The sequence below is a fragment of the Lathyrus oleraceus genome, chromosome 3 (assembly GCF_024323335.1).
Source record: "Lathyrus oleraceus cultivar Zhongwan6 chromosome 3, CAAS_Psat_ZW6_1.0, whole genome shotgun sequence".
Classification (NCBI taxonomy): Eukaryota; Viridiplantae; Streptophyta; class Magnoliopsida; order Fabales; family Fabaceae; genus Lathyrus; species Lathyrus oleraceus.
In genome coordinates, this window is record NC_066581.1 from 147,485,700 (window position 1) to 147,499,497 (window position 13,798).

Here is a 13,798-nt window from a genome sequence, read left to right on the forward strand (position 1 = left end):
CCTGGATAAGACTTAGGGGGGACTTACAAACGTTACCCTCTGGACTATCAGACTTAGGGGGGGCTTACAAATATCAGATATGAAGTCAACAAGTTAATTAAATTAACAACCATTGTTCTTAAATACTTATGTTTGTCATCATCAAAAAGGGGGAGATTGTTGGAAAAAAATTGGTTGATATATATCCCTTAGGTTTTGATGATAACAAAGTATTTAATGATCAATTGGATATTCTAACATATATTCAAGTATGCAGGATTATATGATTAAAATAAATGAAGAGAAGCTTGAGGAATCTACATCTGAAGATCAGACTTTGGCTCTGAAGATCACTTATGAAGGTTTAGCCTCTGATGGAGATCCATACTTTGAAAAAGTCAACTCTAAAGAAAGTCAGCCTCTGGTAACCCATACTCTAAAGTTTTAGAAGCCAAGAAGAGGACTCTGATGTGATCATCCTCTGAAGAGTGAAGTCTAAAGGAATTCAACCTCTGAAGCAGAAGCTCTTCAATTGAGATAACTCTGACAGACTCAGAGACCTTTTGATCACGTGAAGACTTAAGGAAAATATCTCTCATTTGATGTCCGAGCTTCAACAAATAATTACTCTTGTAGAAAGGCATTTGCTTGATGTGTCCAATCAAGTACAAAGGTTAACCGACCTTTTGGTGGAAGTTTTCAACATATCTTTTCTCTCCTTTCTATATAAGGAGTTGTAGACCTAAAGATGAAGACTACCAAGCTTTAATACAACACACTGCTACAGACTCTGAAACTTGACAATCAATGAAAAGCCACTCTTTCAAAAACTTTAGACTTATAACATATTAACACTGTGTATATTTTAGAACTTCTTAAGTATTAGAGTATTTCTAAGTTGTATTATGTTTACACTTGTGAGTGTATATCAAGTGTAGTATTTACCCAAATCTCTTAACAATTTTTTATATAGTCACAAGTCTCCTGCTTTAGTGCTTTAGTGCTTGAGTATTTGAAATATTTAGCTTGTGTGTTAGAGCAAGGAAGTCTCAGACTTGTGTGTTTGAGAAAGGAAGTCTTGAGCTCGTGTGCTTGAGCAAGGAAGTCTCAAACTTGTGTGTTTGAGCATCGAAGTCTTATACTTGTGTGTGTAAGCAAAGAAGTCTTTTGCTTGTGTGCTTGAGCAATGGTAATCAATTTGGTTATAGTGGAAATCCCTTGAAAGTACAAGGGGACAGGACTAGTCTCAAGTTGTGAGAGGAACCAGGATAAACTGCTTGTGTCTTTGCTTTTACTTTATTAGCTTTTGTACTTACTATTCCTCTGTTGTCAACTCTGATCATTCAAATGAGATTCTGGTTCAGAATCTCATAAGGTCTTTCAGAAGTCAAACAAACTTTTTGAGCCAGACACCAAACTAAGTGTTCAAACTCTGGTTAAGAAACATCATAAGCAGAAGCTGGAAAAGCTTAAAGAAGAAAAATCCAACACAATACAACCCCCTTCTTGTGTTTTTCTCACCTTCAAACTTCAAGAACATTGGTCCCCAACACAAGAGTAAAGATGTGGACAAACCAAACAAAGGCAAAGGAATACAATGTCATGAATGTGGAGTTTTGGTCACATTAAAGTTGAATCTCCCACATTTTTAAAGAAGAAGAAAAGGAGAATGTCAACCACTTGGACTGATTCTAAATATAAGATTAAAGAATAAATAACTAATAGAGTGGTGACTTTTACTATAAAATATGAATCTAGTAGGTAGTATAGTGATGAAGATATTTTTGATGAAGAGTTAGCTAAACCATATAAACTTTTGTACACTTAGTAGAAGGAAGCATGCATGCTATGAGAGAAACAAAAGAAAACTATGAGTGTTCTCCTTCTCGAAGAGGAGGTCGCCCTGTGATACTCTAAACTTGAAAACATGACAAAATTTGTTTGTATGTTGAATAATGGTTCAAACATACTGGATGAAATCTTGGAAGTCATGAAGATGTTTCAGAATGTGAAAGGAATAAGATTTCACTAAAGCTCCATGAACAAAGAAACAAAAGTTCCCTCTAAGAAGTTTGTTTCCCATGAGAAGAAAATTGAGTTTCTGATAGTGGACCATATGTCTCAATAACCTGCAAGACATATGTTCCCTACAGACAGAGGAAATAAGAACTTTTCTTAGAAATGTCATCATTGTGAAAGATATGGCCGTATAAGGCCATATTGTTATAAGTTGGATGGATATCCTTATCCCTATAGTCAACCAAGGTTCAACAAAAAAGAGGCAAGAATATTCAAGCAAAGAAAGTGTGGAAGCCCAAAGAAACAATCACAAGTCTCGTAGCTCATACATCTCTTAGAGTTTCCTGAAGATAATATTGGTACTTTGATAGTGGATTCTATATGCACATGAATAGAGAAAAGAAGCATCTTTAAGAGGTGAAACCCTACTCTAATAGTGATGTTAATTTTGGTGATGGAGCTAGAGGAAAAATCAAGAGTATCAGCAATCTGGTTTGTTTGGGTTTTGTAACACCCCGATAAAATATGATAATTGTTTAATTTAAGTTTAATAGTATATTATGATGATAATATGAATGAGAGGGTATTATTTTTCAAAATAAAAGATAAACCATTCATATATATTATTATTAGTATATTTATTAATTTAATTAAATAATTGGAATATTATTGGATTATTATTATTGGAATAATAAAGTTGGAATTGGAACGGTTTTTGGAATCAGTAAAGAGTCTCATTTAGTAAAAAGGTTTTCACAACGTGAAAAGAGAGAAGCGACTAAAAAGTGGAAAAAGGGCAAAAAGGAAGAGCAAGAGAAAAAGGGTTGAAGAAGGGAAAAGCTTGAAGTTAAAGGATTTGCCGGATTAACTCAGGTAAGGGGGGTTTATCGTCGTTTAATGGGTATTATGGGTTAACATGTAATGGGTAGTAATAAGCCATTGAATCGACTCTAATTAGGATGATGAATGCTGCAAATTATGAACTTATGGATGAATGAAATATGGGTTTATAATTGAAGAAAATTCGTAGGAATTGGATGTAATAAGGTTAGAAATTGTGAAATTGAATGGGTATGATCTGTGTTAGATAATATGAATGAATGTTGTGTAAAAAATTGGACTGTGGAAGGTTGGATCTGAGAAATCTCGTAGCAGAGAAAACCCATAGCAGATCTGGAAAATTGGTTTCTGGTCAAACGCGTATGACACTAGGCCATACGCGTATGAGATGGCCTGGTACGCGTATGGGGTGAGGCCATACGCGTATGAATGGAGAAGATGATGTTCTAAACGTAGTTTTGTCTCTGTTGGTACGCGTATGGGAGAAGTGGTACGCGTAGCATACGCGTATGGGAGAGGCCATACGCGTATGGGCTTGGCTAGGAAATGTGACATACGCGTATGGACATGGGGCATACGCGTATGGGCAGAAGTTTGGTTTTTCTGAGCTATTGTTGTGCAGTTTTGGTCGTTTCAGCTGAGTGATGTAATTTAGCTGATGTATGATATAGTAGGGATCATTTTCCGTTGTTTTGAGCCGTATAGGTATTAGTAGAGTGTGCTAATACTATGATTTATTATTTGGCATGACATGATATGATTCTGTGATAAAAATGCTGATGATGTATGATGGTATGCATAATGCTGTGAATGTATCTATTATGTATGCAATTGTGGATGGACTGTTTATGGCTTAGAGTGTGAGCATATGTCCATTGTGGATTGTTGTTGATGTTTGCATGCTAGGTGATTTAGCGTGCATAGCATGGCCTTTATGGTGGTAGCTAATTCCCATGGTGAGGAATTAGTGAGTGAGTCACTAGGTCTCAAATGAGTGGGACTAGTGAGCTTGGTAGCCGTATCTGGGTTTGATCGGTGAGGTTGAACTATGTGTTCACGAATAGTCGGTACCGCATGCATGGAGTCTCATTTCATAATGTATGTATGGCGTATAATATGAATGGATGTATTCCAATATTATACGTGTGTTTTGTGTTTGTGTTGAGTATGATTTATGAGTTGATGTTGCCGTTGCTGAATGTGTGATATGATTAGGGTGATGAATGTGTTAATTTACTTAACATTACATGATATTTTATAATGCTTATTATATCGATTGAGGAACTCACCCTTACAACTATGTTTCAGGTAACGAGCAGTGATTGAGTAGAAGCTAGTGCTTGAAGTCTAGTGTAGTTCCTTAGTGGGTCATGCTCTGGTATATGTAACATCGGGACGGGATGTTTTACTTTGTTTTCATCTTTGGTTGTTGAACAATTTTACATGTAATGTGTTACATGGTCTGTATGTTGTTAGATTTCTATCCGCTGCGAATTGTGCAATGTTTTATTTTGATTAATAAATGAGCATGACAGGTTATTTTGGTGAATGGTGTGAAGTTTCAAGTGTGACACCCTGAAATTGCATATCTACTCTGATTCATATTTTGTTGTTTTAATTAATTATTGGGGTATTTTTAGAAGGGTGTTACATTAGTGGTATCAGAGCATAGTCGGTCGAGTCGAGTCGTAATTATTCTGTTTCCCTGTATGTGATAGGTGTTGTGTAACCCTATCAGTACTTATTGTTTTAGCTTGTTGGATTAACTACGAATAGAGATGGCTGGAAGAGGTAGAGACGATGCTGCGATTGCTGAGGCCCTGGGTATGCTAGCTGGAGTACTTGGAGGGAATCCGAATGTTGTGGGATTGGGAGCTGCTCGTCAACTGAGTGAGTTCCAGAGGAACAATCCTCCAATGTTCAAGGGAGCATACGATCCAGATGGTGCTCAGAAGTGGTTGAAGGAGATCGAGAGGATCTTCCGAGTGACTGAGTGCGCCGATAACCAGAAGGTCAGGTTCGGTACGCATATGCTGTCAGAGGAAGCAGATGATTGGTGGGTTGTTGCCCGCACTGAGTTGGAAGCTGCTGGGAGTGCTGAGATCACTTGGGCGGTGTTCAGAGAGAGATTCCTGAGGAAGTACTTTCCAGAGGATGTCAGAGGAAAGAAAGAGATAGAGTTCTTCGAATTGAAGCAGGGCAACCGGTCTGTTGCTGAGTATGCTGCTAAGTTCACAGAGCTGTCGAAGTATTACACTCCCTATGATGAGGCTACTGGGGAATTTTCAAAATGTGTGAAGTTTGAGAACGGGTTACGTCCCGAGATCAAGCAGGCTATTGGGTATCAGCGGATTAGAGTGTTTTCTGACTTGGTTGACTGTTGCAGGATTTTTGAACAGGATACCAAGGCCAGAGCGGAGAGCTATCAGCAGAGGGTTGATAGGAAAGGCAAGAATCAGAATGATCGTGGGAAGCCGTATGCAGCTGGCAAAGGTTTCCAGAGACAGAATGGGATGAAGAGACCTAGTGGGGGAGACTCCAGTGCCCCTGCTAAGTGTTACAAATGTGGTCAGGCTGGACATCGTATCCATGAGTGTACCAGTACTGAGAAGAAGTGTTTCAAGTGTGGCAAAGGTGGTCACTTGGCTGCAGAGTGCCGGTTGAAGACTATGACTTGTTTCAACTGTGGAGAGGTGGGTCATATCAGTCCACAGTGTCCTAAGCCGAAGAAAGAGAACCAGTCGGGAGGCAAGGTCTTTGCTTTATCGGGTTCTGAGACTTCTGCAGATGATCGTTTGATCCGAGGTACGTGTTATATTAATGGCTTTCCTCTTGTAGCTATTATTGACACAGGTGCGACTCATTCCTTTATATCTTTGGATTGTGCTGTGAAACTTAAATTAGAGAGATCTGAGATGCATGGGAGTATGGTGATTGATACTCCTGCGAAGGGTTCAGTGACTACTACTTCAGTTTGTTTGAATTGTCCTTTGAGTATTTTTGGTAGAAACTTTGGGATGGACCTCGTGTGTCTTCCACTAGTGCAGATTGATGTCATCCTGGGTATGAACTGGTTGGTGTTTAACCGAGTTTATATCAACTGTTTTGATAAGACTGTGATCTTTCCTGAGATTGGGGAAGGAAAGAGTTTGTTTCTATCAGCAAGGCAGGTGAATGAGGCAGTAGCAGATGGGGCAGAGTTGTTTATGCTGTTAGCGACTGTGGAGGCTAAAGATAAACTGGTGATTTGCGATCTAGCCGTGGTGTGTGACTTTCCTGATGTGTTTCCTGAGGAAGTGAATGAATTACCGCCAGAGCGTGAAGTTGAGTTCTCGATTGATTTGGTACCTGGTACTAGGCCGATATCGATGGCTCCGTACCGTATGTCTGCTGTTGAGTTAACTGAATTGAAGAGTCAGCTGGAAGATCTGTTGGATAAGAAATTTATTCGTCCGAGTGTGTCACCGTGGGGCGCACCAGTGTTATTGGTTAAGAAGAAAGAAGGTACTATGAGGTTGTGTGTGGACTACAGGCAACTGAATAAAGTGACGATCAAGAATCGATATCCTTTGCCGAGGATTGATGATTTGATGGATCAGTTGGTTGGTGCGAGTGTGTTCAGCAAAATAGATTTGAGATCGGGGTATCATCAGATACGTGTGAAAACTGAGGATATTCAGAAGACTGCTTTCAGAACAAGGTATGGACATTATGAGTATTCTGTAATGCCTTTTGGTGTGACTAATGCGCCTGGGGTATTTATGGAGTATATGAATAGGATTTTCCATCCGTACCTAGACAAGTTTGTTGTGGTGTTTATTGATGATATCTTGGTGTATTCGAAATCTGAAGAAGAGCATGCTGAACATTTGAGAGTGGTTTTAGGAGTTCTACGAGAAAAGAAGTTATTTGCTAAACTGTCCAAGTGTGAATTTTGGTTAGAAGAGGTTAGTTTTCTTGGTCATGTGGTTTCAAGAGGTGGTGTTGTTGTTGATCCTTCTAAGATAGAAGCGGTATCTAAGTGGGAAGCTCCGAAGTCAGTTTCTGAGATAAGGAGTTTTCTTGGACTTGCAGGTTATTATAGGAAATTCATTGAGGGATTTTCTAAGTTGGCGTTACCGTTGACGATGTTGACTAGAAAGGGGCAAGCGTTTGTTTGGGACTCAAAATGTGAAGAAGGTTTCCAAGAGTTAAAGAGAAGGTTAACTACTGCTCCTATTCTGATATTACCAAGTCCGTCGGAACCATTTGAGGTTTACTGTGATGCTTCATTGTTGGGTTTGGGTGGTGTTTTGATGCAGAATAAGCAGGTTGTAGCCTATGCTTCGAGACAACTGAAGGTTCATGAGAGGAACTATCCAACACACGATTTAGAGTTGGCAGCTGTGGTATTTGTTCTGAAGTTATGGAGGCATTACTTGTACGGGTCAAGATTTGAGGTTTTCAGTGACCATAAAAGTTTAAAGTATTTGTTTGATCAGAAAGAGCTGAATATGAGACAGAGGAGATGGTTAGAGTCTCTGAAGGATTATGACTTTGGTTTGAATTACCATCCGGGTAAAGCAAACGTAGTGGCTGATGCATTGAGTCAGAAATCATTGCACGTGTCTATGTTAATGGTTAAGGAATTGGATTTAATTGAGCAGTTTAGAGACTTGAGTTTGGTGTGTGAGAGTACTCACAATAGTGTTAAATTGGGAATGTTGAAGTTAACGAGTGGTATTCTGGATGAGATTAGAGAGGGTCAGAAATCCGATGTGCTTTTGGTTGATAAGTTGACTCTAGTGAATCAAGGTCAAGGTGGTGAATTCAGAGTTGATGAGAATGGTGTTTTGAAATTTGGTAATCGGGTGTGTATTCCGGATGTTACCGAACTTAAGAAGAGTATTCTTGAGGAAGGACATCGTAGTGGCCTGAGTATTCATCCTGGGGCTACGAAGATGTATCATGATTTGAAAAAGTTATTTTGGTGGCCGGGAATGAAAAGAGAAATTGCGAGTTTTGTTTATTCTTGTTTGACTTGTCAGAAGTCGAAGATTGAGCATTAGAAGCCGTCTGGGCTAATGCAACCGTTGGCTATTCCAGAGTGGAAGTGGGATAGTATCAGTATGGATTTTGTTTCTGGTTTACCGAGGACAATTAAGAATTTTGAAGCTATTTGGATGATTGTTGATAGATTGACAAAATCGGCTCATTTCATTCCGATCAGAATGGATTATCCGTTAGAGAGATTAGCTGAGTTGTATATTGAGAAAATTGTAAGTTTGCATGGTATTCCGTCGAGTATTGTTTCGGACAGAGATCCTAGATTTACATCGAAGTTCTGGGAAGGTTTGCAGAGGGCTTTGGGAACTAAGCTGAGATTGAGTTCTGCATATCATCCGCAGACTGACGGTCAAACTGAGAGGACGATTCAGTCACTGGAGGATCTTTTGAGGGCTTGTGTTTTGGAAAAGGGAGGTGCTTGGGATTGTTATTTACCTTTGATTGAGTTTACCTACAACAATAGTTTTCATTCGAGCATTGGTATGGCACTGTTTGAAGCTTTGTATGGTAGGAGATGTCGGACACCTTTATGTTGGTATGAGTCCGGTGAGAGTGCTGTGGTTGGACCGGAGATTGTTCAACAAACTACGGAAAAGATTAAGATGATTCAGGAGAAGATGAGGATTGCTCAGAGCCGTCAGAAGAGTTATCACGACAAGAGGAGGAAGTCACTTGAGTTTCAAGAGGGAGATCATGTGTTTCTTCGTGTTACTCCGATAACTGGGGTTGGTCGAGCTTTGAAGTCGAAGAAGTTAACACCTCAATTTATTGGTCCTTATCAGATTTTGGAGAGGATAGGGGAGGTAGCCTATCGTATCGCTTTACCGCCGTCACTTGCGAATTTGCATGAGGTTTTTCATGTGTCTCAGTTGAGGAGGTACATTCCTGATCCGTCGCATGTGGTCCAAGTAGACGATGTACAGGTAAGAGATAACCTGACTGTTGAGACATCACCTATGAGGATCGAGGATCGAGAGTTGAAGCAGTTGCGGGGTAAAGAGATTGCTTTGGTAAAGGTAGTTTGGGGAGGACCAGCAGGTGGCAATGTAACTTGGGAACTGGAGAGTCAGATGAAGGAGTCTTATCCAGAGTTATTCGCTTGAGGTATGTTTTCGAGGACGAAAACTCTTTTAGTGGGGGAGAGTTGTAACACCCCGATAAAATATGATAATTGTTTAATTTAAGTTTAATAGTATATTATGATGATAATATGAATGAGAGGGTATTATTTTTCAAAATAAAAGATAAACCATTCATATATATTATTATTAGTATATTTATTAATTTAATTAAATAATTGGAATATTATTGGATTATTATTATTGGAATAATAAAGTTGGAATTGGAACGGTTTTTGGAATCAGTAAAGAGTCCCATTTAGTAAAAAGGTTTTCACAACGTGAAAAGAGAGAAGCGACTAAAAAGTGGAAAAAGGGCAAAAAGGAAGAGCAAGAGAAAAAGGGTTGAAGAAGGGAAAAGCTTGAAGTTAAAGGATTTGCCGGATTAACTCAGGTAAGGGGGGTTTATCGTCGTTTAATGGGTATTATGGGTTAACATGTAATGGGTAGTAATAAGCCATTGAATCGACTCTAATTAGGATGATGAATGCTGCAAATTATGAACTTATGGATGAATGAAATATGGGTTTATAATTGAAGAAAATTCGTAGGAATTGGATGTAATAAGGTTAGGAATTGTGAAATTGAATGGGTATGATCTGTGTTAGATAATATGAATGAATGTTGTGTAAAAAATTGGACTGTGGAAGGTTGGATCTGAGAAATCTCGTAGCAGAGAAAACCCATAGCAGATCTGGAAAATTGGTTTCTGGTCAAACGCGTATGACACTAGGCCATATGCGTATGAGATGGCCTGTTACGCGTATGGGGTGAGGCCATACGCGTATGAATGGAGAAGATGATGTTCTAAACGTAGTTTTGTCTCTGTTGGTACGCGTATGGGAGAAGTGGTACGCGTAGCATACGCGTATGGGAGAGGCCATACGCGTATGGGCTTGGCTAGGAAATGTGCCATACGCGTATGGACATGGGGCATACGCGTATGGGCAGAAGTTTGGTTTTTCTGAGCTGTTGTTGTGCAGTTTTGGTCGTTTCAGCTGAGTGATGTAATTTAGCTGATGTATGATATAGTAGGGATCATTTTCCGTTGTTTTGAGCCGTATAGGTATTAGTAGAGTGTGCTAATACTGTGATTTATTATTTGGCATGACATGATATGATTCTGTGATAAAAATGCTGATGATGTATGATGGTATGCATAATGCTGTGAATGTATCTATTATGTATGCAATTGTGGATGGACTGTTTATGGCTTAGAGTGTGAGCATATGTCCATTGTGGATTGTTGTTGATGTTTGCATGCTAGGTGATTTAGCCTGCATAGCATGGCCTTTATGGTGGTAGCTAATTCCCATGGTGAGGAATTAGTGAGTGAGTCACTAGGTCTCAAATGAGTGGGACTAGTGAGCTTGGTAGCCGTATCTGGGTTTGATCGGTGAGGTTGAACTATGTGTTCACGAATAGTCGGTACCGCATGCATGGAGTCTCATTTCATAATGTATGTATGGCGTATAATATGAATGGATGTATTCCAATATTATACGTGTGTTTTGTGTTTGTGTTGAGTATGATTTATGAGTTGATGTTGTCGTTGCTGAATGTGTGATATGATTAGGGTGATGAATGTGTTAATTTACTTAACATTACATGATATTTTATAATGCTTATTATATCGATTGAGGAACTCACCCTTACAACTATGTTTCAGGTAACGAGCAGTGATTGAGTAGAAGCTAGTGCTTGAAGTCTAGTGTAGTTCCTTAGTGGGTCATGCTCTGGTATATGTAACATCGGGACGGGATGTTTTACTTTGTTTTCATCTTTGGTTGTTGAACAATTTTACATGTAATGTGTTACATGGTCTGTATGTTGTTAGATTTCTATCCGCTGCGAATTGTGCAATGTTTTATTTTGATTAATAAATGAGCATGACAGGTTATTTTGGTGAATGGTGTGAAGTTTCAAGTGTGACACCCTGAAATTGCATATCTACTCTGATTCATATTTTGTTGTATTAATTAATTATTGGGGTATTTTTAGAAGGGTGTTACAGGTTTCGCTTGCCTTGATGATGTGCTGCTAGTATAAAGACTAACTACTAACTTGATAAGTATTAGTCAACAATGTGATCAAGGTATTAATGTGACCTTCAAAAAATTAGAATACATTATTACGAGCAAAAATCAAGAAGTGTTAATGAAATATTCAATGTCTAAAGAAAAATGTCATTTGTGGATATCTCAAAACAAGAATCAACATTCAACATGCTTGATATTCAAGGAAGATGAGACCAAGCTATGGCATCAAAAACTTGGTCATCTCAACCACAAGAGCATGAAGAAGATCATATTTGAAGAAGCTATCCAGGGATTACCTAAACTCAAGATTGAAGAAAGAAAAATCTGTGGAGACTGCCAAATAGGTAAGCAAATCAAGATGTCTCACAAGAAGCTCCAACATCTTTCCACCTCTAAAGTTCTGGAGTTACTACATATGAACCTCATGGGGCCTATGCAAGTGTAAATTCTGGATGGAAAAAGATATGTCTTCGTGTGTGTGAATGATTTTTCAAGATACACCTGGATCAAATTTATTAAAGAAAAATCTGACATTCTAGATGTTTTCAAGATAATGGAACATTTTAATCAACAAATATGAAGATACACGAAAAATACCTGAGCGCATCGCATGCTCGAAGATACAACAAAGTCTCCATCAAACTTTATTTATTCCAGAAGGAAAGAGAAAACATCGATAAAACCCGGGGGAAGAGAAAAAGGGTAAGGAAGTCGGTTATACAAGGGGAAGGTATTAGCACCCCTCACATCTGTTATACTCAATGGGAACTATTTTGATTGTTATATACTCAAATGGGTGTTTGGCAATTTCAAACTTCTCCCGCCCAGGTATTTAGGGTGACGTTGTCTTCTATGTGTTTGGCACAACCCAAAATTCCTTAAGTCTCAATCTTCATTTCAGTCGACGGAATGGATTTTCGACCAAACATGTTTCTTCTGTCAGTTTCATCCCTTGATGACTTATGTTTTTCTCAACTCTTGCTTATCTCAGGCACATCTCCACCCCTTGATGGGGTATAAACCTTAAATTCATAAGACCCTTTCATTAATTACGCCTTCAACATGCCTTAGAGATTTCTTGTGGTAACAAAATGCCCCCCAGAGATGCCATTTTCGAATGTCGACGTTTGTGAGATAATGGCATCTTTGAGATGTCAACTTGCTCCTTACTGCTTCCACTTCTACTTAGTGGGACACCTGTTTACCCCACGCTGATGACGTCATCTAATCATGACGAATGTTTCCTTTTTTTCCTTGAGACGCACAAAATCACGTCTCCATCACTTCACGTCTTTATGACTGAAACGTGCTTACCGTCATAACTGCCTTCTCTCCTCCACGTGTCTGCAGATGTGGGAACATGTGTATACGTGTCGAAGCAGAAGATCAAACGTTCACTCTTCCTTTTCCCAGGGTTTAACCCTTATAAAACCCTTGTTCCTTCTTCTTCTTTCCTTTTTTCGCCCTTTGCTTCTGCAAACGATAATCGCATGCACTCTGTTTTAGTAAAAAGAACAACCATTCTTCTCCAAAAAACATCAACTTCTTCCATGGCTAGCTCAAGTAAAAGTCAAGCATTTCCCTCCTCTGCTAAGCTCGCACATCCTTTCACCATTGATGGTAAGGAGTACGTTCCTGAACCTCCATTTGCAGAAGAGAAGGTAAAAATTTGGCGTTCTCAGGTATTGATCCCTCTCTCCTTGGTTGACGAACCTTTAGCGTTTTTAGGTCCTCTTCCAAAAAATCGTCGCCCTGAGATAACCAAAACAGATTCCCTTTTCCCCACCAGTCATCTCTCTGAACCTTTGGTTTCTTCCCAAAAGCCCCTTTCCCTTTGTTATGTCGACAGGAATTTTAGGACTGCTCCTCCCAAGAACTGTCCTAAGTTTTGCGCCTGGATGGATCAATTAGAAACAAAGAAAATCGACCATTGGAAAAGGACAGTATCTACACCCTTCTACAAATTGCCTGTTGTGGCCCTCCTCAATCTTGTGGCATGTTACTGGCTGCTCTTCAATTTTGGGATAGTTCGACCAATTCTTTCCATACCAAGTGTGGCATGATTACGTCGACACTCTTGGATGTTGCTGCCATCATTGACTTAAAACCGACTGGCGAAGTCTTCGACTGCGAAGCCGTAGCACCAATCCCTCTGCGGTTTGACGTTGGTGGCTCTCGCAAGCCGACCTACAACAATTTTATTGATCACCATGCCACCTCTTCAGGCCCTGTAACCGCTGAAGAACACGTGGCTTTTTTGACTCTGTGGCTATCTCGCTTCGTTTTCTGCTCCAGATCTATGCAGATAGCCAAACATTTTACTTTCCTGGCAACCCAGCTGCACCAAGAGCGCGACATCGCTCTGGGCCAATTAATTTTGGCCTCTCTTTATGAATCTCTGTCTGAAGTTGTTTGTCAAATCAAGCTCTTTGACCCTGAGAATTCAAAGAAGAAAAACGTTTTGGTCCGTGGACCCTTTTGGCTCTTACAACTGTGGCTCAACGCCACTTTCTCTAAAGACATAGCACCCTATGGGATGAGGAGGGTTGCGTGTCCCCCAGAAGAACGACACCTCATTTGGAAGTGACTGATCCCTTTGACGCCCATCGACAAAACTTTTCCTTACATCAAGGTATTCCGCCTCTTGTTCACCATCATGTTGACCCGCGCCGACTTTCTTCCTTCTATGACCCCTTTCAGCCGTCGAACTGAAGGTCCTGCATGGCTCACCAGGGCTTTTCCTCCGACTGAAGATGA